Source organism: Canis lupus, chromosome 2, assembly GCF_011100685.1.
Source record: "Canis lupus familiaris isolate Mischka breed German Shepherd chromosome 2, alternate assembly UU_Cfam_GSD_1.0, whole genome shotgun sequence".
NCBI lineage: Eukaryota > Metazoa > Chordata > Mammalia > Carnivora > Canidae > Canis > Canis lupus.
In genome coordinates this window covers 49,309,606-49,334,423 of record NC_049223.1, presented here as the reverse complement: position 1 = coordinate 49,334,423, position 24,818 = coordinate 49,309,606, and the positions used below count along the sequence as shown (strand labels likewise).

At 39.1% G+C, this 24,818-nt stretch overlaps 2 long non-coding RNA genes across 6 annotated transcripts in view; one reads left to right on the top strand and one right to left on the bottom strand.

Annotated features, from left to right (window-relative positions):
• Window positions 1-6,251, top strand: part of LOC111092367 — a 59,746-nt gene extending 53,495 nt beyond the window's left edge. Inside the window, exons 4-5 of the long non-coding RNA XR_005355604.1 lie at window positions 1,347-1,438; window positions 5,728-6,251. This is a non-coding gene — a long non-coding RNA (uncharacterized LOC111092367). The remainder of the gene's footprint in view (window positions 1-1,346; window positions 1,439-5,727) is intronic.
• Window positions 1-19,854, bottom strand: part of LOC106557920 — a 69,620-nt gene extending 49,766 nt beyond the window's left edge. For 3 of the 5 annotated variants that reach the window (XR_005355605.1, XR_005355609.1, XR_005355606.1), the window contains exons 1-4: window positions 14,342-14,476; window positions 14,025-14,123; window positions 10,169-10,262; window positions 5,138-5,294 (exon numbers count right to left, since the gene is read on the bottom strand). This is a non-coding gene — a long non-coding RNA (uncharacterized LOC106557920). Of the gene's footprint in view, window positions 1-5,137; window positions 5,295-10,168; window positions 10,263-14,024; window positions 14,124-14,341; window positions 14,708-19,803 lie in introns of those variants that run through there. The other 2 variants (XR_005355608.1, XR_005355607.1) reach the window with 2 other exon arrangements.
• Between the last annotated feature and the right edge of the window lie 4,964 nt (window positions 19,855-24,818).

Genomic DNA, 24,818 nt, shown 5'->3' with positions numbered 1-24,818 from the left:
TGTCTCAGGCCAATTTCTGTGCCACTGAAATCAATTGTACATATTATTTCTTCCCTGATAGCACTTTTTAGTTTAAGTGTAGAGAATGTGATTGATTGCTAGCTGGTTAGAGAATTAGATACTGTAAGTCGGATGGTTACTCCTAGTTCAAGGAACTGTCGTGTTGAGGTCACACAGTCCATATTTGGCTGTAGTGGTCTCCAGCTTCTAAGTGGGGTCCTCCAAGCTCCCAGTGAAGAGTGTATGGGGAGGCAGACACCTTCTTTATATTTAATCTCACTTAAAGGTTTAGTTTTTTGCACTTGAAGAAGGAGTCAATTTCCTATTAGTAAAAAACCTTAGTCAAGGGCATAAAGCTAACTTCAAAGCATTATATATTGCCTTCTTTCATAAGGAACTAATGAATTAAGCTAGCAAAAGATCTCATCACCAACATACATGTCATAAATATTGTTGCAAGTAATAATTTTTGTCCTTTCTTAGTTTATAATTCTAATCATTCTACAGTCATTTCTGTTAAAAATATGAATAATATGTGTTCAGAGTTGGGATTATACCAAGGTTGCTGTTTTTTCCCTTAAGAAAGAACTGATATAATGCATATCACCTTGGATGGTTGTAAAGACCATATGGAAGTATTTTTCTGCTTTCTGAGGGAAGCTTCTGGGACATCTAGTATCAAATATATATTGATTTATAACTATTAAATCAAAATCAAGTAAAATTCAAGTTAGTAATAAAAACCTGAGCTCACAGAGTCTAAAAACAAAGCCAAAGCCAAAATCTAAATTTCTCCTTATAGGAGAAACTCTGTCCTGTTTTATCTATGGTGCTTCATTACAAGAAACAAAAATGTTATTATGAGCAATGCTACTAGAAATTTTTATGAGCCTGGTAATCTTGTGAGAAATATCTCTAAGGCTGCTTAAATTCTAGAACTCCAATTAATTTGAAGTTTATGGAGAAACTGATTACAAAAGGATTTTTTCTTTTTTATAGATTTATTTCTTTATTTGAGAGACAGAGCAAGTGAGAGTGAGCAAGAGTGCAAGTGAGGGGGAGGGGCAGAGGCAAAGACTCTCAAGCTGACTTCTCCCTGAACTAAGCACAGATGTAGGGTTTGATCGCAGGACTCCAAGATCATGACCTGAGCCAAAATCAGAGTAGGATGCCAAACCGACTGAGTCACCCAGGTGCCCCATGAAAGTATTTTCTGGTAAAATTTTGAGACTGGACCTATTAGCCAGGACAATAAAGGACTAGGATAAAAGACTAACAGAAAGGTCATCAACGTTCCTGAAGTTACCTTCACTAATGGTTTCTATTTTTTCTGATCCAATAAACAGGGTAAGGGACATCAAGGATACAAATGACTGAGCTGCTGCTCCTCAGTGTCTCCTGTTTTTCATGGAGGGGCCTCAGATCTTACGTACTTACGGTAAGGCTGCATGGACTGAATAAGCCACAAAGTCAGGAAAAAAACAAGACAAAACAAAACACCCAAACTATGTATTGTTGTCTTTTGTACTTTCTGCTGGAGAAGAGACTAAAGTAAGCTATTGCTTGCTGACATCATGGTAATATAACACCATGTTCTATTTCTTTGTCACTAGGCTTTTGGTATACCTGCCCATGACCTAGCACAGAACATTATTCTTATGAATTTCATTTCAGGAAATTGAAGCCCTGAAAAAATAAATCTCAAAACACTATTGTCAGGCTTTTCATTAGGACACAACTCTGGAGCCAGACAGACTGAACTTAGATCCTGGCTCTGTCAAGCTATAGGATGTTTGTCAAATTTTTAAACCTCTCTTTGTCTCAGTTTACTCAGCTTTGAAATCAAAATAAAATGACTTCTGATTCTAAATATAATCAGATCCTCTCAAACAATCCCATAATAATGGAAAAATGTATATAACATCTGTTTGGGGCATTGGACAACCAACAGCAGAATGCTGTGGTCTATGGGTAATGGAAAGACACATGAAATATTTCATCCCAGCTCTCTGCTTGAAGACACTTTCCCAACTAGTATTTTTAAGTGGAAAACAAACAGACATCAATAGTCTCATTGTGCAAAATAAAGAGATGGGTTTTGGGAATGCTAAGGTGAGTGAGATTTGTAGGACACAAGTTCAAAGTAGATGGAGCTGGGTACATAAACTCACTGAGGGATCCCCTAGAATATTTGGCTGAATACTCAACTATGTCAGGTCAGACAGAACAAGATCCCATGAGATCTGGAAAAAAGCAGCTAATAGGGGACTGTGAGGTGAATATAGGTTCTAGATATTGTTCTGGGAAACATTGAGATTGGAATTAGTGCAGACTTCACTGAAAACCCTGGACATTTCACTGCTATCCCAGAAAAGCCTACCATTTGACTAGGGTTCATCTAGTCTTAGAGTCAGGGATACTTTAGATGCTCTAACAAGCTAAAAACCAAGTTTCCATACGGATAAAATGGATCCATCCATATATTAACTATATGACACAATAAGTCTCAGTACTCTCTTAAGTAAGATAAATTCGCTTTCAAAACTGTATCATTGAAAATGTTTGGCACAAATTAACAAGAATGTCATCTATAATGAGAATAAACAATCAATAGACATAGACACAGAGATGTCACAGATGTTGAAATTAGTACACAAGGACTTTAAAACTGCTACTACAATATCTAAGAATGTTTAAAAATGTGGGTATAATAGAGAATCTCAGGGAAATCAATACTATAAAGCAAATGATGTTATCCAAAGAAAAAAATACATTACTCGAAAATTTTCCTGAATATACTTTCATTGGTACATGAGATACCAGAGGATCAAGGATCAGGAAACTTGCCAACAGGTTAATAGAAAGCATTCAACCTGAAGCATGGACAAAAAATAACATAACACAACACACAACACAAAATACAATACAATACAATACAATACAATACAATACAATACAATAAAAAGGAGACTCAGAGACCTGTGGGACATTATCAGGTGGCCTTACATATATGAATTTTGAGTCCCATAAAGGGAGGAGACAGGGACCAAAGGGAAGACAAATATTTGAAAAATAATGATCATAGTTCTCTGAATTTGTTGAGAATCATGAACCCAAAGATCCCAGACGTTTGACAAGTCCCAAGTAGATTACACATCATGAAAACCACACCCAGGTACATAGCAGTCAAACTGCTAAAAATCAAAGATAAAGGGGACATTTTCAGAAGCTAGAGAAAAAGACACATTTCATATAAGAGAAGAACACTAAGAATGAACTCTCTTTCTCATCAGAAATAATGTAAGCCAGAAGACAGTGGAACTACAGTGTTCAAGTTATGAAAGAAAAGGGCCAGTGTAGAATAAAGAAAGATGGAGCTCAGTGAAAGCGAAGAGAAAATCTACAAGGAGACCCATGCCATTGTTACAATGTCAGTTAACTTTTGACAAAGGCATTATGGCAATTAATTCCAATAGGGGAAGGTAAAGTCATACTTTTTATCCCCCTAAATTAAATGGTGCTAGAGCTGAATCTCTATGTGGGGAAAAAAAACAAAAACAAAACTTTAACACCCACTTGATACTATATTGAGAAAAGGAAAAGTTAAGATGGCTCATAAGCCAAAATATAAAAGTCACATCTATAAGGTTTCTAAAAGAAAACATAGGAGACTTTCTTCATTATCATGGTGTAGAAAAAAATTGTCTTATCTAGCACACTGAAAACATTCAAGCTGAAAGAAAAAAAAAAATGACAATTTGGACCTCATCAAAATTTAAAGCTTCTGCTCAGTAAGATACTCTGTTAAATAATGAAAAGCAAAAAATAAAATAAATAAATATATAAATAAAAATAAAATAATGAAAAGCAAAGCCACAAGCAGGAAAAAAATATATATATCCTGTGTGTGTGTGTGTGTGTGTATATATACCTATTTCTGACAATGGATTTGTAACCACAATATACAAAGAGCCCTTACTAGTCAATAATAAGAATACAAACAGTTTCAGTTGCAAATAGGCAAAGGACTTTAAGAACAGATGATTTGCAGTAGAAGACAAACGGTCAGTAAGTGAACAAAAATATGGTCAACATCACTATTCATCAGGGACATTCAAATTCAAAGCAAAACAAGATATCACTATATACCCATAAGCATGGACATATTTAAAAAGGGTGAGGACACCAAATGTTGGCGAGAATGGGGAATGATTGGAATTCCCATACATTGTTGGTGGGAATATTAAATGATACAAGCACTTTGGGAAGAAGCCTGGTTGTCTCCTATAAAATGAAACAAGCACCCTACCTATGGCCTAATACTTCTAATCCAGAATAGCTCGAAACTGAAAAGAATACAAATGTCCATCAATAGAAAAAAGAGTTAAATGGATGGTGGAGTACACACACAATGGCTTGTTATGTTATGTTTATATTATTATGTTATGTGACATTTATGTTACAAAAATGCATGAATCTGAGTCAAAGAAGCCAGGCACAAAAGAACACACACTTTGGGATTTCACTTATATGTAGTTCTAGAACAGGGTAAACTATAGGGTGGTGATAGAAATCAGGAGAGTGGTGGTCTCTGGCCGTGGTTCAGGAAAGGGAGCTTTGCTACAAAGGGCATGAGGAAATGTCGTGAGAGTAAGGACAGTTCTGTATCTTATATGCATTTATCCAAACTCATTTTTCTATATGTACATTATATTTCAATTTCTTTAAAAAATTTTTTTTATTGATTTATTCACAAGAGACACACAGAGAGAGACAGAGACATAGGCAGAGGGAGAAGCAGGCTCCCTGCAGGGAGCCCAATGTAGGACTCGATTCTGGGACCCCAGATCACGACCTGATGCTCAACCACTGAGCCACCCAGGTGCCCATCATTATACTTCAATTAAAAAAAAATGAGGTAACCTTAGCAACTACTTTGTGTTGTACAAGTTAAATAAGCTAAATATATATATAATGCTTACAACAGTGTGATATATTAGGAGTAATTTAGAAGCATTAGGAATTACTATTCTAATTAGTGTTATTATGTCTAACGCCCTATTCATTTAATGTACGACAAGGGGCTCTCACAGGTATTCCAACCAAGGAATATATTTCAGAATGTTAGAAATAATACCTCCCGTTGTATAGAGTAGGACTTTTCTGGTATTAGCTCTGCTGTGAAAAAGGCCATCACAGCTGTTTCTCCTCATGAAACCTCTTGACACTGTGCAAATCTCCCATCTGCCAGCTGACTTCTAGATGGTTCAAGGTTTTCCTTTCCATTCAATTATCTGGAATTTTAAATACAAGTAATGAATCCCTTGATCAAATGCTATAGGATCAGACTGCTTTGATTGGGCCCTCCCCTCCAGAGATCCTAGGCTTCCACACAATGGAACATCTAAAGCACATTTAAACAGAACATGAGGTCGTTTAGAAGATGGGTTTTGTAGTAATCACCTCAAAACCCATAGCCTCAAGCATTCATCCAATGGAATCCAACAAGAAAGACCTTCCACCTGAACTCTCTAGGCCTGTGCTTCATGGACACAGGGCAGCCGCGCTAACATTTCAGCAAGATGCTGGGCTGTGAATACCAGACAATTACCTTCTTCAAGTGACAAAGAGAAACCAAATGTTACAGTGATGATGATACTAAACACCAGGGCTAATTTTTTTTTAATTTTTATTTTCTTAATTTTTATTTCTTTATTTTTTTTTAAGGAAACGTGTTTTTCAGGCCTCTGACTTGGCAAGAAAACAAACACGGGACACCTGCTGATGAGGCAATTGTGAAGAGTTGAAGAGGACTATTTCCCACCTGCCGTTGACAGTGTGAGCCAGCTGAAAATCATTTCTTGGGGGTCCTGTCTGTTTCTACAAAGGTTTCCAAGTTAAAAACATCCTATCCCCCTGGATGGTACAGGTTCCACTGCTGGTGAATGCTTATGAAGCAGGCAGGCGCTCAGCGGAAAGATCAGAGGAGACGAAGGGACCGAAAATATTTATTAAAGTAGCAAAAAATGGAACCATACTGTAAGCTCCAATCTGCTTTGGTAGAATTCTTTTGCTTTCTTTAAAAACCAGATGTAATAAATGTCCCCCAGTTGGCTGGTAGTAGCCTCATTACCCCATTTCCACATAATTGCCGGGTTTGATCAAGCAAAACTGAACAGCAGCTGGCCCAGATATCAGTTGGAGCTTCCGTTTTAGGTAAAGAAGTTTTCAGAGCACACGTTCTCCCCATTACACCCCACCTTTATTTCCTGTGACACGGACCCTCCAGACCAGACACGAATCCATAAAAGTAATTTTAATATTCTATACGTGCATTTTTATATTTACAACAAAACAAACAAAAAATCTTAGTTTTGTGTAAATTTGGTAAGTTTCTTTTCACACATAATATCATTTCAGGCACTCATTTACCAGACCCTTCTTATCATTCAACTAGAGTAGCTCTAGAAACGCATTTTCTCTGAAAATGCTACACAAAATTGGCTTGGGTGAGGTATCCCTGTAAACCTACAGACTGATTTCAGCAAAAGTCAACCTACAGGCCCCCAAACACCCACAAATCCAATCAAACCACACACCAATAAAACTCTATTTAGAAACCTCAGCTTTTCACCTTTTTAGAAGGCCAGTATGCCCACCACTAAATTGTGCAAGATCTATTTAGGCAAGACAACAAAGAGCAGAACTAAACAGACACATGCACAAATCCCTCATCAACAAATACCCTATAACGTGAACACCTAACATTTAGCTTTTGATAATCAAGGCATCCATTCCAAAAACGTCCATCTGGAATCAACATATTGGCAACTATTAGGACACAGCTACTAATAAAACAATTAGATAAGAAACCAGGCGGCCCCAACCCATGAAGCTCCCCTCTTAGAAAGCCCTTGGGTAACCTCGCAAACGGACCACAGTAGTGACCACCAGCCCCCCCACCCCATCCTGCTTTTCCCTTCCCACATCTCAATCTGGGATTGGGATTAAGTTTTAAATTTTAAATTCAAAGAGTTTTAAAACTCCTAAGTTTTAAATTCAGCAAAGGCATCCCATCCTTGTACCCTAAAAAAGGAAGGCACCCCTCTGCTCTCCCTCACACCATGTGGCCCTTGGGTACCTGTAGAGAATAAATCTTTTTTTCACAGTTCCTGGGTGCATGTTGAAGCGCATCTTGCAATCCTAATAAGAACCACAAGAGGGATCCCTGGGTGGCTCAGCAGTTGAGTGTCTGCCTTCAGCTCAGGGTGTGACCCTGGGGTCCTGGGATCGAGTCCCATGTCGGGCTCCCTGAGTGGAGCCTGCTTCTCCCTCTGCCTGTGTCTCTGCCTCTGTCTGTGTCTCAAATAAATAAATAAATAAATAAATAAATAAATAAATAAATAAAATCTTAAAAAAAAAAATAAAGAATCACAAGAGCTGATTCCCCTAAGACACGGGCTCGAGGAGTGGACTGTCTGCAGAGGCTAGCCATTAGTAAGTAGGTAGAGGCCCAGGTGCGTGCCCAGGAGGAAGCCGACACCCAACGAAATTCATTCCCACTTTTTTCAAAAATCAAATCAAAGGACATGCTTCTTAAACTACAACTTAGTTTTATACAAAAATCCAAAACAAAACAAAACAAAACTGCTTTGAGCATGCAAATATGTCTTCAGTGTCCCACTAATTGTGATAAAGTTTTTGCCAAATCTAAGTGAAGTAGCTTGCAAATGTATCGCACAAATGCTATACATGTCTACACACATCTTAATAGCACAGATCAGAAACACCAGCAGGACCACAATTTCTCTTAAAATGTATTTCAATTAATCTCTAGAGGTACAGTGTGTTGGGGAGGGGGTGCCTCATTGCATTTGCACCTTCTTTTTATTTATTTGTTATTAGTTATAAAAACAGAGTAACCACATTTTGACAATTGGGGATGAGGAGAAAAAAGCCAAAATATATTTGTAATTACTCAGTCTAATACAATCAGTGTTTTCTCTCTCTCTTTTTTCTTTTCTTTTTTTTTTTAAAGAAAAGGAACGCTCTTCCTGCTGGGAAAATATGGAACTCATTTCACACTTGTTAGCACACACTCACGTGGCACCACGTAGCTAATCTTTTAATATGTCACTCCCTTGGTTGGGGATGAAGACAAGCTAGCAGTCTGACCAGCACCTTCGTTTTTAGTATTGTCCCCACCTGCTGGCACTTTGGGATGTTTTTCCCCAAAGTCTCTGAAGGCAGAAAGCACCTCTTGGCCTTCTCACAACTATCAAATTGCTGTAGACCGTTTCTCCTTGATTCCAGGCAGCACCCCCTTTGCAGGTTCATTTTGCTTTCTCTCCTTTCTTAGCGTCACAACTCCTTATAAGAAAAGTTTTTCTTGTACTTATTGAATAATCTTGACTGACTCACTGGTCCAAATAATGTTTTAGGCATCAGAAAGGACCACTAATATTTCAATGCAACTTACTAATCATTGAGCCTTTTTTTTTTTTAAGGATTATGTTTATTTATTCATGAGAGACACAGAGAGAGGCAGAGACACAGGCAGAGAGAGAAGCAGGCTCCACGCGGGGAGCCCGATGTGGGACTCCATCCCATATCCTGGGATCATGCCCTGAGCCAAAGGCAGATGCTCAATACTGAGCCACCCGGGCGTCCCTTGTTTAGCCTCTTTAGAGCTGAATATTCCCTATTGCCTCCCTGTGACTTGGTTTCCTCGTGCACAAAGGCAGCGATCAACTGGATCTACCTGAAAAACTACAAGCTTTCAATCAGTACCTAGTGCCTTGCAAATCAGCGCCTCACCCCTTGCAAGTCAGGACCTAGCTCTTCGCAAATCAGTACCTCGCCCCTTGCAATCAGCACCTCGCCCCTTGCAAATCAGCACCTAGCCCCTTGGAAATCAGCACCTAGCTCCTCGCAAATCAGTACCTCGCCCTTTGTAAATCAGCACCTAGCCCCTTGCAATCAGCACCTAGTCCCTTGCAAATTAGTACCTTGCCCCTTGCAATCAGCACCTAGCCCCTTGCAGATCAGTGCCTCTCTCCTTGCAAATCAGCACCTAGCCCCTTGCAAATCAGTACCTCGCCCCTTGCAATCAGCACCTAGCCCCTTACAAATCAGCACCTCACCCCTTGCATTTAGCACCTAGCCACTTTTTCTCCTGGCTAAAAGTGACCTTGCTACTTAGAGCCCCCTCCCTCAGACGCCTCATCCCACAGCAAGCTGACTTCTATCCCCACTCACTCCATTGCACCTTCTCTTGCCAGTGTGACCCACCCACCCTGCTTGCTAAATCCATTAAGCACGATTCAATCATTATTTAATGTGAGCTCTTGGAAACATTCTGTACTGTGCGCTATTCTTCCTGGAACGCTTCCTCTCTCGCTTCCACGGTGCCCTCACCCCCAGGCCCTCCTCTGACCTTTCTAGCACTCTCTTCTTCAGGTCTTATAAGTCTTTGCCCCCCAAGATGTCCCGTCCTTACTGTTATCTCCTACTTCCAGCATCATCCTCTTTTTACCTGGGTTACAAATTTGCAGCCTTATTCCCTGTGATCCCTCCCAACATTGCCGATAGGGCCATCTTCTAAAATAAAAATAGGACTAAGTGTTTAATTAAGATCCCTTGAAGTTTTATGTTGCCCTCGGGATAAAGTTGAAAATTGTTTAACAGTTTGCAAAGTCCTGCTTACTTTCTGGCTTTAATTCACCATTCCTTCTAGGATCCTGTCTTCCCAGCACATGTGAAAGGGCGTTCTTGTGAGCGAGTTAGGCCTGTAACCCCCAGCAGCTGCACCCACTGACACCTGCCCCAGAATACACCTGCCCTCCTCACTGTGTCCCCATTCATTTGCTTATCGCTTCATTATTTAGTCTGGGGCGAGCTGTTACTTTCAGGACAGGGTCTGGGACTTGTTTACCATTACAGCCTAAGCACGGTGCCCGGCCCAGAGGGGCACATTTCATAACTGCATCCAGGTGAGCTAACCACAGAATGATCTTTGAGGTTATTTTAAATAATGACATTCGGTAATGCTGAGCAATAGGATCAGTATTATGGTCATGATTTTCTTGAAGATCTTCCATCCAAATGAGCGGTGCTCTGTGAGGGTTGCTGGGCGTGGTGAAGTGGGTAAAGTAAAACTATTTCTTACCCTCTTTGACGTATCCAATCTCAGATTTTCTCTCCCGCTCCAACAGCAGGCTGGGACTTCTCCCACTGGGCTCCTGGATTTACACAAAGTCCCTCTGGTGTTTTTTTTTTTGGGGGGGGGGAAGATGGTAGAAAATGCTTATTTTGTCATATCGATGACATCATTCCCAGGGTTTCTAGTGCACTCTTGATGGCTATTTCTGGGGCATCCAATTTCACAACATTACAGATGATGCTGCCAAGTGCATTGTTGCTCATGGGGTTTTTGTTTGTTTCTGCATAAGTATGAGCATTTCTTTAGGATATATTACTAGGAGTTGAATTGCTGGACTATCGGGATATACCTCTTCCGCTTTACTAGAAATGGCTAAATTGCTGTCAGAATTGCTGTTAAAAATATACATTCCCAGGGCACCTGGGTGGCTCAGTCAGTTAAGCATCTGATTCTTGGTTTTGGCTCAGGTTATAATCTCTGGATAGTGGGATCAAGCCCTGGGTCAGGCTCTGTGCTCAGTGGGGAGTCCACTCGAGATTCTCTCTCTCTCTCTGTCCCTCCACTTGTGCTTGCTCTCTCCTTAATAAGTAAATAAGTAAGTAAGTAAATAAATAAATAAATGTGTGTGTTCCCATCAGTAGTATTTCAGTATATGAGTGGCCCTGCTGCTCTACATCAGGTACTTTTAGCCCTTTTCATTGTTACCAGTCAGAAGTCACATCCCATGTTGGTTTTAAGTTGCATTTCCCTGAGGTTGCATTTAGTTTTTCCCTCCTCTGACTTCCCTATTCATTTCTACATGTTCTGTTGTATTGTCCCCTTCTTCTTGTTAATTTGAAAAAACTATTTTTTTGGGGGGGGAGTCTGGATAATATATATTTTTTAAATGTTTTATTTTTTTTTAATTTTTATTTATTTATGATAGTTACAGAGAGAGAGAGAGGGAGGCAGAGACACAGGCAGAGGGAGAAGCAGGCTCCATGCACCGGGAGCCCGATGTGGGACTCGATCCCGGGTCTCCAGGATCGCGCCCTAGGCCAAAGGCAGGCGCCAAACCACTGCGCCACCCAGGGATCCCAAGAGTCTGGATAATATTTGTTTTATTTTTGATTGTGTACCAAGCAAATAGCTTCTAGTCCTTGGTGACTTGTCTTTTCATTTTGTTCATAGTGGCTTTTGATTGCAGAAGTTTTTGCTTTAATGTAGTCAATGTGGTACTCCTTTCCTTTGTTGCCTATGATTTTCCTGTCGTTTCAAACTCTGAATCAATAATCTTTATGTTCTTTAAAAATTTTTAAATATTGCTTTTCACAAATTATTAATCCATTTAGCATGTGGTTGGGGTAATATATAATGATGATTGTTGTTAATGTTTGGATAACCTTTTCTTTTAGCACCATTATTTGTAGTTCTTTGAAATACTTAAACACATCATTTCTATATATGTGTGTGTCTTATTAATTACTTGTTAGTTTTTATTAATTGTTTATCTCTGTACTCATACCACCCTTCTAAAATCACTATTTCTTTATAATAAATTTTGATTGCTGGTAGGCATAGTCTATCTCACTATTCTTCAAATCTGTGTGGTCTATTCTTGGGTCTTTGCTGTTCTGTGAATATTTAGAATCAGCTTGCTAAGGGATGCTTGGGTGCCTCAGTGTTTGAGTGTCTGCCTTCGCTCAGGTCATGATCCTGGGGTCCTGGGATTAAGTCCCACATCAGGCTCTCCATGAGGAGCCTGCTTCTCCCTCTGCCTGTGTCTCTGCCTCTCTCTATGTGTCTCTCATGAATAAATAAAGTCTTTAAAAATCAACTTGCTAAATTCCATGAAAAAACCCAGTGCAAATTTGATTAGAATTCAATCTGAATTGAATATACATATTAATTAGGGGAAAAGTAATGATAATGAATCTTCCTGTATAGGAACCTAGTAAGGCCTTCAGATTATAAATATCTTTTATATTGTCTTTCAATAAGGTTAAAACATTTCTTTGTACATGTCTTAGAGATCTTTTGTTAATTCCATTCTTTATATAGTGAATGAACAGGTAAATGATACATGTTGCTATTTGTTACAAATATTATGTCTTTTAGAAATTACATTTTCCAAGTCTTTGTTAGTGTATAGGTATTTTAAAATTGATTTTATATCCAGAATCTTTGATGAACTCTCATTGATTCTAATAATTTGTCAGATTTCTTGATTTTTCTAATAAGACACATCTTTCTTTTTGATCGCAATTCTTTTATTTCCTTTTTGTTTTTCTTATCAGCTCTTTAAAAAAATTAGAATTCAACTGTACATCTATCTGGTCTTTATCATTTTTAGTGGGGAAATGGGTCAGTTCCACAAATGTAGCTCCAGGATGAGCCCAGAGCTTATAATATTTTGGGGGGAGTTCCTTTTCTGATTATCTTCTCATCATGACTACCTCTGACAATGTAACTCTCTATAGCCCCCTGTCCTGGTCCTCTGAACAAAAAAGTGGGGGTTTTAGCTTCATAGCAGCCGTTGTGCAATTTCTCTGGCTGTGTGTTGAGGTAAAGCTGCAGAAAAGAGAGGAAGGAAAATAATGATTTCCTTCTGTACACTGGCTGGACAATAGGGAATCCTTATCTTGTCTCTCAGATTTTTCTCTCAGGTATTTAGGTATTTGTGTGGTACTGGCTGCTGCATGTAGCTTCATGACTAAGACTTGCCTGAAGCAAAGATTGGATAAGAAAAATGTAGGGTCACCCCAGGGATTTCTCCCAGAGCCTCTGTCTTGCAGTGACCCCTACAACCTACTTCATAGTCCTCAGGCCAGAAAAATAATTTCAGAATTTTTCGTATCCCCCTCTCTGTTCCATAATTCTGGGTGCTCTAGGGTCTATGCCTAGAGGCATAGGAAGGGGAAAAGAAATCCAGGAAAATATCTGCCATATTGGTATTCTTGGTATTTTGATTTTTTCCCTAATCTCCTTATTTTTCTTTCAGATTTCCTGCTTTTCAGATTTTCTGATTCTCAGAGTTCTCAGATAGCTGTCTTGTGCATCCTATTCAAGGTTTTTTGTTGTAATCAGTGTGTGTGGGGGCGGGGGGAGGGTAGAGGGTAGACACAAGGATGCTGTCTTGTGCATCCTATTCAAGGTTTTTTGTTGTAATCAGTGTGTGTGTGGGTGGGGGGAGGGTAGAGATTGTTTATTCCATCCTAGGTGGAAGTAGACCTCCACACTGCAATATTTCATCCGGATGGAAAATGGACAGCACAACTTCAATGACTAAGTTGCCCTGATCTCAGTCCAACTCCAGACTGTTTATCTATTTTTTAAATTTAATTATTACTTCCCATCTATTCTCTCTTCTATTATGGATCTTCTGTTACTCTTTCATCAGCCCTTCCCATATCTTATAATTTCCTTCATAATTTTCCTACCTTTGTGGCTTTTTTATATATTGGGACATTTTTTTCCACTTTCTTTCCTAGAATACAAATTTAGTTTCTATCAGCAAATATCCTCTTGCTTAATTATCTATCTACATGTAAAGTAAGAAATTTATTTTAATTTAGAAAATCTTTCTTTTTTTGTGAGGCACCTGGGTGGCTCAGTGGGTTAAGGGTCCTGGGATCGAGTCCCTCATCAGGCTCCCTGCTCAGCAGGGAGTCTATTCCTACTCTCCCTGCTTGTGCTATCTCTGTCAAATAAATAAATAAATAAAATCCTTTAAAAAAAGAAAAGCTCTCATATATCTTTTCTATCAATTCTTCAGTGGGATTCACCTTTTCTAGATGTTTAGCTTGGTTATAACAAAATAGTTATAACAAAATACTACAGACAGAGTATAAACAGTTATAAACAACAGAAACTTATCTCTCACAGTTCTGGGGGCTGGAAGTCTGTGATCCAGGTGCCAGCGTGGTTGTATTCTGGTGAGGTCCTCTTCCAAGGTTCTTGGCCAGAGCCTTCTGACTGTGTCCTAACATTGTGGAAGGAGGCAAGGGGTCTCTGTAGTGTCTCTTTTATAGGAACACTAATCCCATTCATGACCTAAGCACTTCCCAAAGGGCCAACCCCTAATGTCATCATAACCTTTGGGAGTTAGTATTCAACCTTTGAATTTGGGGGATATTCAAACAATAGCAGTCTTCCTCCATCAGATTATGTTTCCTTCAGTGAGTTTTAATTTTTATTTACCTGCCCATGGTTTTCTGAAAGCACCTTAGGCTGGTAGGCTCTCTAGAGCCAAGAAAATGACATCCGCGTTGAGGAGTAAATATGGTGGGAAGACAACCTTCAGCCTTTTCCACACACCTGATCCTGAGATCAATTCCACTACAATGCAGGTGTCATTCAAGTCCACTGGGCTAAGGCTCCCAGAGCAATCCACAAGCAGCTGCAGGTAGATGTACAACTTCTATTTGTTGGGACTTACAGCCTTTCTGCCTCCTGAATAGCCCAAAGGAACCATATTCATATTCAGCTCCTTTCTCTCTCTCACCAATTTTCATGCCGGTTCACCCAGAAGTTATGGCTGACTAACCATAGCTGGTGACCTCTGAAGGCCCCTCACTGGTTCTACTATTCCAGCTTTTATGTTACATCACAGAGAATGTTGGGATGAAGAAAGTCAGGGGAGGGCACTGAGCACTCCTGAATGCCCCATACTTACATTCTCAATCTTCAATGCCCAGTTACAAACTACTAAATGACCCGTGAAGTTTGTGGACACTGACTTCAAGTTAACAATTTTGATTTGTTTCATTTGGCAGAAATTACCTCATTTCAATGACTTTCTTGATTTTGTCACAGTGTCCTATTAAGGAGTAATAAACTATCAGCTCTTTAACGTTTATTCTCCAATTCTCTGCCTACATTATGTAAAACATATAAATGGGAATGTGCTCGTTTTTATTTTCATATATGTCTTGCACTACTTTACTTCATAGAGTGCCTCAGGAAGATTTACAATGAGACAGATTTCTGAAAAATGATTTTCTAAATTTCCAGACTCATTCTTGTAAATCTGACAGTTTTCTATTCTAAGCAAGCAGGGTATAGAACAATTGGTTGTTTTTCTCTCTGGTAGGCTATGAAAGCAAAACTTTTACTTTATGGAAGAGAGACAGAACCCAGGGAAGGACAAATAACTTGTTTGGTTGTTGAGTTATACACAGGTGGGGCTGGGCATGAGGAGGGGACTCTCATGTTCTTTCTACATAGCCACACTGGAGCAATGAAATGATTGAGAGATGGTCACAGTTGATGGTTTCAGATAAAGAGAGGAAGGGACAGAAAGACAGGTAAGAGACAATGTAAGGTACCTCTCATGTTAGCAGTTTAGCCAACTCAATCCTTAATTCTGGTGATGTATAATGTCAAAGAGTATGGTGCTTCTCATATGTGGTTATCTTTTAAAAAAATTTTTTTTAAGAGACAGAAGTTAATTGACTACAGTGCCAGGGAGTGGCGGTCAGGACAAGGGAGAAACTGCTCTATGTGGTCATCTTGTTTGGGCATCTTTCTAGCAAACAGAATCTTAAGCTGAAATCTTAGCTGAAAGCATGTCCAAACAGGCCATTTTATCATTTCAGATACAGTCTACTGGCCATACAGGAAATAAAAAGTTTTAGGGCACTTAGACAAAGGGAATGATCTCATAAATTAAAAATAAATAAAATTAATGAAGTTTATCATTAGCTTCCCAAATCTCTTCTTTAATATTTAAAATATTAAAACATATAATATTTAATTATCTAATGTGTTTTAGAAACTCCCCCACATTTGTATTTATGCTTCACAAGGTATTCTTATATTTATGATCTTGTTCGACTTTCCCGTCTCTTATCTTCCATCAATTCATTTCCACCCGCAGCCAGGATCACATATCTGAAAGGTTCACAGTGGTTGATTTTATTCTTCAACTTCTTTTGACAACAGAACAAGCTGTATTTTTGTTTTCCTAACACCCACTACCAAGACATTAAAGGAGAGTAAAAGTAAGAAGAAAGAATGAAGAACTCCTTACATTCTCTATACTAGCAAAAGATTTTCTGAGGAAAAGAGTTGCTACCAGGCATTACTTTGGTGCACTTACATGTTACTCTTCTCAGGATATTTGCTTAGAAATTTGATGCTTAATTGTGCAAGAAAGGATTTGTCTCTATTAATGGAATTTATACCCAATATGTTGGCTTTAAAAGCCAATAAATGGAGCAGTTATTTGGGGGAACACCTGGTGGATTGATTGTATTCTTCTCTGCTTACACTAACCCAGAGGAAAGATCACTGATGGCTGGAAATATCATTGCATTTGTATTTTTTTTTTTTTTTTTGCATTTGTACTTTTTTAAGTGCACGGTCCTTATAACCTCAAGCAACTATTCTTAAACTAGCTACAAGGGAAGCCAAGCCCTAAATGGACATCGAACATTGAATGATAACACCTTTTTATTAGATATATGAGTCCATTCGAAAGTCATAGATTTATGTTTTCTATTTATGTGTTTGTTCATAACAGCGTAAATCAAATGTTTATAAGAATGGCTGTTGTTCCTGATGAAGCTGTGTGCTCGCAATAATTGCATCATCTTATTTCACTGAGAGGTGCCATAACTACCTTTGCTTTATAGCCAATTTAATGCTTCACTGCAAATGTGCTTTTTCCGCCTGGAATTGCTACTAAAAAATACCAACCCCCAGTGTGTGGAGCTCATTAGGATCTTAGGAGAGTTGCACTAGTTGGGTGATTTATATTTTATGCTAGTCATAATTGAAGGGCTATATAGAATAGTTTTATTTTGAACTGGTTGGACAAATATTCATGTTCTTACACAAATATCCTTCATAATAATGGGTTGTTTATTGGTGTAAACTGGACATAACATTACTCATATTCCAGACTGGCTTCAAAAAAAGGTTTATTAGCTGGCATGTTTGAAGAATACTGAGGAGGCCAGTAGTTCTTTATCAAGGAGGTGTTCACAGCTATTGAAACCATTATTTTCAGATGGTTTCACACTAAGCTGGAAGTGCTTTCACCATGGCCTTTTCCCAGCTGGAGCTGGCTATGGTATTTATTCATTCCCTCAACAAATATTTAATGAGTGTATGCTATGTGCCAAACTCTGTTCTGGCTCGTGAGGATACAGCAGTGAACAAAACAGGCAAAATCCCTGCCTTTGTAGAGCCTATTTTTAGCAGGGAGACTGATTATAAACAAGGTAAATAACATGTTAGATACTGATCAAGTGCTAAGGAGGAAAATAAAGCTGGAAAAGCTTGGGAAAGGGATTGCAGCTTATGTAATGGGACCAGCAAGGCCTCCCTGACAAGGTGACTTTTGCACAAAGGTCTGACAAATTGGAAAATAAGCCATGCGGATAGTTTGGGGAGGATAGTTCCAGGCAGGAGGAGTAGCAAGTGAAAAAAAGCCTGAGGCAGGAGCATGATTTGGTATATTTGAGGACAGTGAAGATGAGGCCTGGGGTGCTGAAATCAGGCAAACAAGAGAACAAGAATAGAGGGTGAGCTAACGATAAGCACTGGGGGTACACACTAGGTAGGGCCTTGTAGACAATACTTCAGTCTCTTCAATTCAAAAGAAATACTATCTAGGGCAAATAAGGCATTCAATTTCTACTTTCAACAGATATTACTGATGCTGGAACATTTCCTGGGTGTCAGGAGCAAACATATATCTTCCCATTAGCACGGTAGGATACCTTGCTCTGCTTTTCTTAATGAAAATGAAGAATAATGTTTACTTGGTGTTGTGTCTAAATTTCCTAATAGAGATAAATTCTTGAGGAGTTATAATGTACTTGGCTCTCTGCTATTTCTTTATGGCCACAAGCAGAAAGCCTCTCTCCCTCTGCTCTCTTGGAAACAGGATGCAAGAAGTTATTACTTTTTCCATATTGTGTTATTTCCATGTCAAATAACTGCTTGAAATTCAATAATTGTGGCTTTGACCAACATAACCTCAGTTCCGTATTTGAGATCATTCACATAGTGAGTGCTCAAAAAATTATATGACATTGAAGGGAATTAACTTAATCCTGAGTGTAGATGACTTGATTCTCTTTGACCTTGAACAGCAAATAGATGGGGACTTTTCAAGCAGTTCCTATAATATATGAATGCTTAGGGAGGGTGTTTCTGAAATGGAAAACTGAAGGTAGAAACACATTCTAACTGCTCAAGTTCTCTCAAGTTAGGATGGCCAACTCCTCCCCTTCGCTCCTTCCCATTATCATTTATTACTATATTGCCTTGGGATGTCATTTTTCTACCCAAACACAAGCACCACAAATAAAGAAATCATGACTGTTTTATAATTGTTCTATCCCCATTGTTTAATGTCATGCCAGGCCCATTTTAGGCACTCAGAATATTTATTGAATGGATTAATTCATGAATTTAAATATAATGTATTATTCTGACTTCCTTCCAAAATTCCAAAATTTTCACCCTAGGAACCTAGTTCAGGATGCTCTGCTTCTTGAAAGATTGCCTGAGTCTGACAACAGTATAAGCCTGGGATGGGTAAGGAATTGGCAAGCGGTCATGCTTTCAATATGTGGACTTTGGGGGTAGTTTCTTGAGAAATCCCATGGAGGGAGCGGATTCAGACACCTGACTCAGACTAATCTGAGTGGCTTGTGAAAACAATAACAACAACAACACCCCAGAAATCAAGAGGAACAGTAACTTAGTAAGGACCTTGTGACTAGGAAGGTCATGTACATGTAATTTTTACAGGCTAAATTGCTCTTTCCCACTGTCATTCTCACCAGAGTTCTCATCTTGCCCATCCTTTCTTCACTGCTTAGTACAGATGCGGTGGAAATAGCATGGATTGGTGACAAGTGGAGCAGGATGGGAATTCCTGGTTCCCAACACAACCACAGTTTATTCACCTGTAACAATGAAATTAAGACTCCCTACCTCATAGGCTTGTGCAGATTACGTGAAATAAGATATGTCAAGGGCCAGGGTAGATTTTGGAATATAGATGCTCCTTGAAACTCTGCTTCCTTCTCCCTTCAAACCCTGCACATGGTGGCCGAGGGGTTATTGGCAGCCTTTGTTCCTTCCTTCCTACCATTCCCTGGGCCTTGTGTGCCTACGGGATGTTTAGAGTTGAAAGGCTCCGAGTTATACATAGAAGTAGGTGGGACATGGGGGTGGGGAGGAAAAAAGAGAGATGGAAGGAAGGAGGAAGAAAAGTCAAGAACAGAGAAAGGTAAGTGATGGTTCAGGTTTGATAGGATAATTAAATAGCTTGCTGATGTGACTTCTAGCTTCCAATATTTTCTCTTTCTAGTTCAATCTTCACACCACAATTAGAGTTATTTTCTCCATTGGCTCTTGCCACTTCCTAACCACTCACCCCCATCCCAAATCCATGTTTATATCCTGGTCACAATCCATATGCTCTCTAACTTTACCAGATTGCCCACTATTCCCTAAAAGTACCACAAATTTTTCTGCCCTCATCAATTTGGGAATGTCCTTGCCTTGTTTAAATCCTGCCCAATCTTTTAGTCTTAGCTTAATATACAGACTTCTTCAGGTACAGATTCACTTGTTCCAAGCTTCCTCCTATAGAACTCGGTGTATACTGTGGTTGTTATATTTGGTTTTTTTGGACTTACATTAATAAAGAAAGCAGGTTATTTACCACCTTACTCTCTGAAGTTCTGAGTCTGTAAGAGAAAATAGAAATAATAAAGAATGAGAATAGTCACTTATTAGCTGGAAACTTATAATAATAACTCCAATGCTTCTCTCCTTTTTTATTTATTTATTTATTTATTTATTTATTTATTTATTTATTTATTTACTTACTAATAAATAAATAAATGATAGTCACACACAGAGAGAGAGAGAGAGGCAGAGACACAGGCAGAGGGAGAAGCAGGCTCCATGCACCGGAGCCCGACGTGGGATTCGATCCTGGGTCTCCAGGATCGCACCCTGGGCCAAAGGCAGGCACTAAATCGCTGCGCCACCCAGGGATCCCTGCTTCTCTCCTTATATCCTAAATGATCTCTATCTCTCACCATGATATCTTTATATTTTCCTTCTGGTTGGGAGATCCTGCAAACATTTAATACAATTCAGACACAATGTGAATACATTGCTGTGAAATTTCAAGAACTACAAAAAACCCCGTGGAAATCACAAAGTCCAGATAAATGCGAAAATCACTCACAAACTGTTGACAAGATGAAAGGCTGAGAGAAAACTGACAAAGATGATGACAAGAGTATTAAAAGAATAATTTGCAGTCATTAGGAAAATTTATGAAGCTGGCTAACATTTTTACAAAGGAGGTCTGCTTTATGAGTGTTATAAGAATTTAAATAGAAAGCGAAACTATCGTACTGTACCTTCTGTAGGAAAAGTACAAAACACGTGATTTATTCTTTGTTGCAATTATACCCTCTATTTTGTTAAACAAACGATAAAATAAACATTTCTTTCATGTTTTGAGTTTCCTTTTTTATTTTTTTATTTTTAAAAATATTTTATTTATTTATTCATGAGAGACACAGAGTGAGAGAGAGGCAGAGACACAGGCAAGGGAGAAGCAGGCTCCACGCAGGGAGCCCGACGTGAGACTTGATCCTGGGTCTCCAGGATCACACCTTGGGTTGAAGGCGGTGCTAAACTGCTGGGCCACTGGAGCTGCCCAAGTTTCCTTTTATAAAGATTAAATCCAGGCCAAAACTTTAAAAAAAAAACAACAACTGTACTTACTCTGAATTTTTGTTCCTCACATTAAGAAGGTTTTCCTGGTACCATTTATCCTAGGAAAAGAGATTCCTCTGTAGTTAGTTATTTGTAGACCTTGGGAAGTCATCAGAATGTCAGCTGCATGAAAACAAGTCATGTTTTCACCAGCTGACATAATGTCTTCCACAGAAACATTAATGTACCATTTACTGTGAGCCAAACACTGATCTCAGCACTTTACAAATATGAGCCCATTTAACTATCAACATACTCTTTTAAGGTAAGAATTTCTTCATTTTCCAGATGAAGAAAACTAAGGCACAGTTGAGTTAAGTAAATTGCCTGTGGTCACACGTTTGGTAAGTGCTAGAGCTGGAAACCAAACCTGGACTGTCTGGTTCCAGAGTCCACACTCCTAGCCAAGACACTGCTGTCTCCACTATTTTAGGCTGATTCCAGATGTTTGTGGAATAAATTAAGATTTGAATAGTCCATGTGAGTAGGGTGATGTAGTCTGCAGACCAGCCACAAATGAGATGCTGAGAAAGAAGAGACCGTGAAGGAGGTTTATGGCATCTTAGATTATGATGAATGCTAGGAAAAAACCCACAAACACAAAGACAGAAAAGGACAAGACTCCCCAAACTCTTGCAATGAGTTTAAGACCACCTGGACTCTTTTAATATATTCTTTTGTCCCATTTGGACCATCATTATTTTTTATCATAAAACAGAAAACACAAAATATAAATATTACAGAAATATCTTTACATATTTCACCAACTATCTTTTCTACCACATATCGGTACATCTCACACTATAGTCTGAAGTGCTTTGCTTTGTGTGCTGTTTGGTCATGCAATGGGGATACCTGTAGGCTAAGGATCAAGACCTTCCTATAACTTTTGTATTGAGTACTTGGCATGGAACCAGCACTAGACAAATGCTGGCAACCCTTTTCCAGTCTTATTCCCCATCCGGGGTCCTGAAGTTTTCTCCTCCCCAGATTTCCCCCCAGCAGCTCACCCTTGTCTTACTTTAGGGCATCCCATCGTCCTTTAGGTCTTTGTCCAGTCTTTACCTCTGTGCCTCCATCCCTTAAGGACTTGCTCTCTGCTGGGTGACAGAGGCTTAATATGATGGTCTACCCAGGACTTCTAGGCCTGCTGACTTGTTTCAGCAGCTGGGGATGAGGTGGTTTGGGTTAAGGTGTGCTCTGGGGCCTCCAGACCTTCCTCAAGGAGGAGACTTCACTGTTTGAATTTCCGCATGCACTGCAATGAAAACTACATTCTCAACAGCTGCCAGGAGAATTCCTCTTAGGAAAGGAAATATAAAGAGGCTGCCTATGTTGGGAAAACACTTTGATACACTCCATGGAGACAGAAGATTAGGGATGGCAGGAGCCCAGGTAACAAAAACAGACAGTTAAACTGTTTTACATGAGAATTTTTTTATTTCTCATTTACATGAAGAATGTTTTATTTGTTCATTATTCTTTTGTGTTGAGTGTTGAGGGGGGGAGGTGGTCAGGAGGTAAAGGAGAGAGAAAGGGGAGGGAGGAAAAAAAAGTCAACAAGATGGTATGAGATTGGAAACTCTGTTGGGGTAATGTCAGTGGGACATTCCCTTGTAGAGGAACAACAGAAAGAACTTTCTAGAGGGGAAAATTTTCAAATATGCACCTTTATGTTTTTGTTAGAAAATAATTTAACTCCAAATGGTTTGTGTGAACATGATGAGTGTTGAAAATCTTGACGCAGATGTTTTCACATCAACACAGCACAGAACTAGAGCAGCGTTTACAGCAGAGAAAGCTCAAGAAAACCAGCCATGTTTGATCTAGCCCCAGGAAGTCATGGGTAGCCTGCACTGGGGTTTTGCATTGCCACAGGGCAGGGAATTTAAAAGTTCCTAACAACCTTACATCTCCTGCGAAGAATTTGGAGAAGCTTGTTGTTACTGGGTTATATATATATTTTGTTTGAAAAAAAAAAAAAAAAGAGCTCCTCCTCCTCCTTTTGTTTGAAAAAAAGAAAAAGTGTGTGTGTGTGTGTGTGTGCTTGCACGCGCATGTCCATCAAGCACATGCTTGGCAAATAGTAGAGATGCCCAATTAGAAATCACTGAGTAAACAATAAATAAATAAAAATAAAAGTCACTGAGTAGAAACCATAAGACAATACTTGATACCACATAAACCTCACCTGCCTGGTAAGGTCATAAACTCATTCTTTCGTATAACCCTGGTTGATTTTTTTTTTTTTTTTTTTACTCTTGGGAAAAATCTCCTTCTAGCACAGACCAAGTCTGCCCATAATAACGATCACAGTGGAAAATGAAATATTTGCTGTTGTTTTCTCCTACCGGCTCACGAGGAAACCTTCTTCCTTCTGATTTTATAGAGGTTTATGTGCGCAAAACATAAACACTGGTATTTAGTGCTATCACAGAAACTTGTAGGAAACACGTTTTCCAGGAACAGGATCTTCCCCAAAAAAGCTTTATTACAGTGTTTTTATCTATTTACATTCCATGTTTTATTTACTGAGGGGGGTTCTTTCTCTCGCAGAGCCTTGTGGGCACATAGTTGGGAATGAAAAGACAAAACCCCTCCTTTCCCCACCTGACCCCACGCCCCACAAATCACTGAGAACATAGAGTAACTTTTGGAATAAAGGCATCAAAGGAAGAGGAACAAAGATCATGCTTCTCCAGTGTTTCGGGTCTTACCAGGTTCCCTGCCCTCATTTTCTTCCTGTCACCACTACTGTGCTCTCAATTTCTTTCTCACTTGCCAAAGCAGCCCCAACCAGGGCCAACCTGGTCAACTCATGGCTGTGTGGGGTGGGAAGAAGTATCTCTAGATCAATGCTTATTTTTTCGCAAAACAACAACAACAACAAAAAATCACCCCTTCACTTCCTTTGTTATTGTTCTGAACCATGGATTGTTTTTAATCTGTTGTGCTATAATCATTACTTATAGCCTCGGCCTGTTTTAACAATATACCCCAAGGCTTGTTCAGAGACCATGGCTCTTTGTACTGCACGGATAGGAACTGAATCAATGTTCTGTTTCTTCTGGGCTTATTGTGGTTTTTACCATACATCTAGTTATTTAGGTCTTTCTCATTTAGCCATATACTGCACTCTCAGACTCATCTCCATGCCTCTCTCCCCTTCCCCACCCCAACAAGCGAGAGCTCCTCACTAGCTTTCTGCGGAGCTCTCATGATTCTGGTAGAGTTGGGGTAGGGTGGGTAATACAGGTCAAGTGTTACTCCAAGAATTGGTTTCTAGGAGTAAAACAGGCACTGAAGCTAAGCAGAATTCCTAAAGCATTTTTACTTGTTTTCTATATAAACAATTATATTGGATTTTGAATCTAAAAATTTCCTTGGATTAACACTATTATGGAATGGTCTTAAAAATTCAAAGTTCACCAATTGTTCCCAAAATATATTTTAAGATTTTTTTTTTAAATTCCATAATCTTCTTAAATTTTGCTCATTGTATTTAGTTGTTCTGTACCTTTGGTTTCTTTTCATCACATTTGTTGGTTTCTCAGGACATTTATTTTCTACTAATGCTCTTTGAAGTTCATTTTCTCCAGAAGACATTCCTGCCTCTTTGTTTTCTCCAGTCTCTGTTGTTCCTCCAGAGTCTTCATCATCATTCACCACTCATAATACTCATCTGGTCCTGTTCTAGTCCTTGGTAATATGGCTGTACAAATTATATATAATCTGTCATTCTCCAAAGGCAACATAGAGTAAAGGAAAAAGTTTGGGACATAGACACAAAAATACACAGACACAAACACACGGACATACACATGAGACCCTTCTCTGTCCTGGGTTTCTCTCTTACAATTGTGCATTATCAGATCAGGGACCAGGATGGGGTAAACTAAGAATTCTCTGTGGTTGT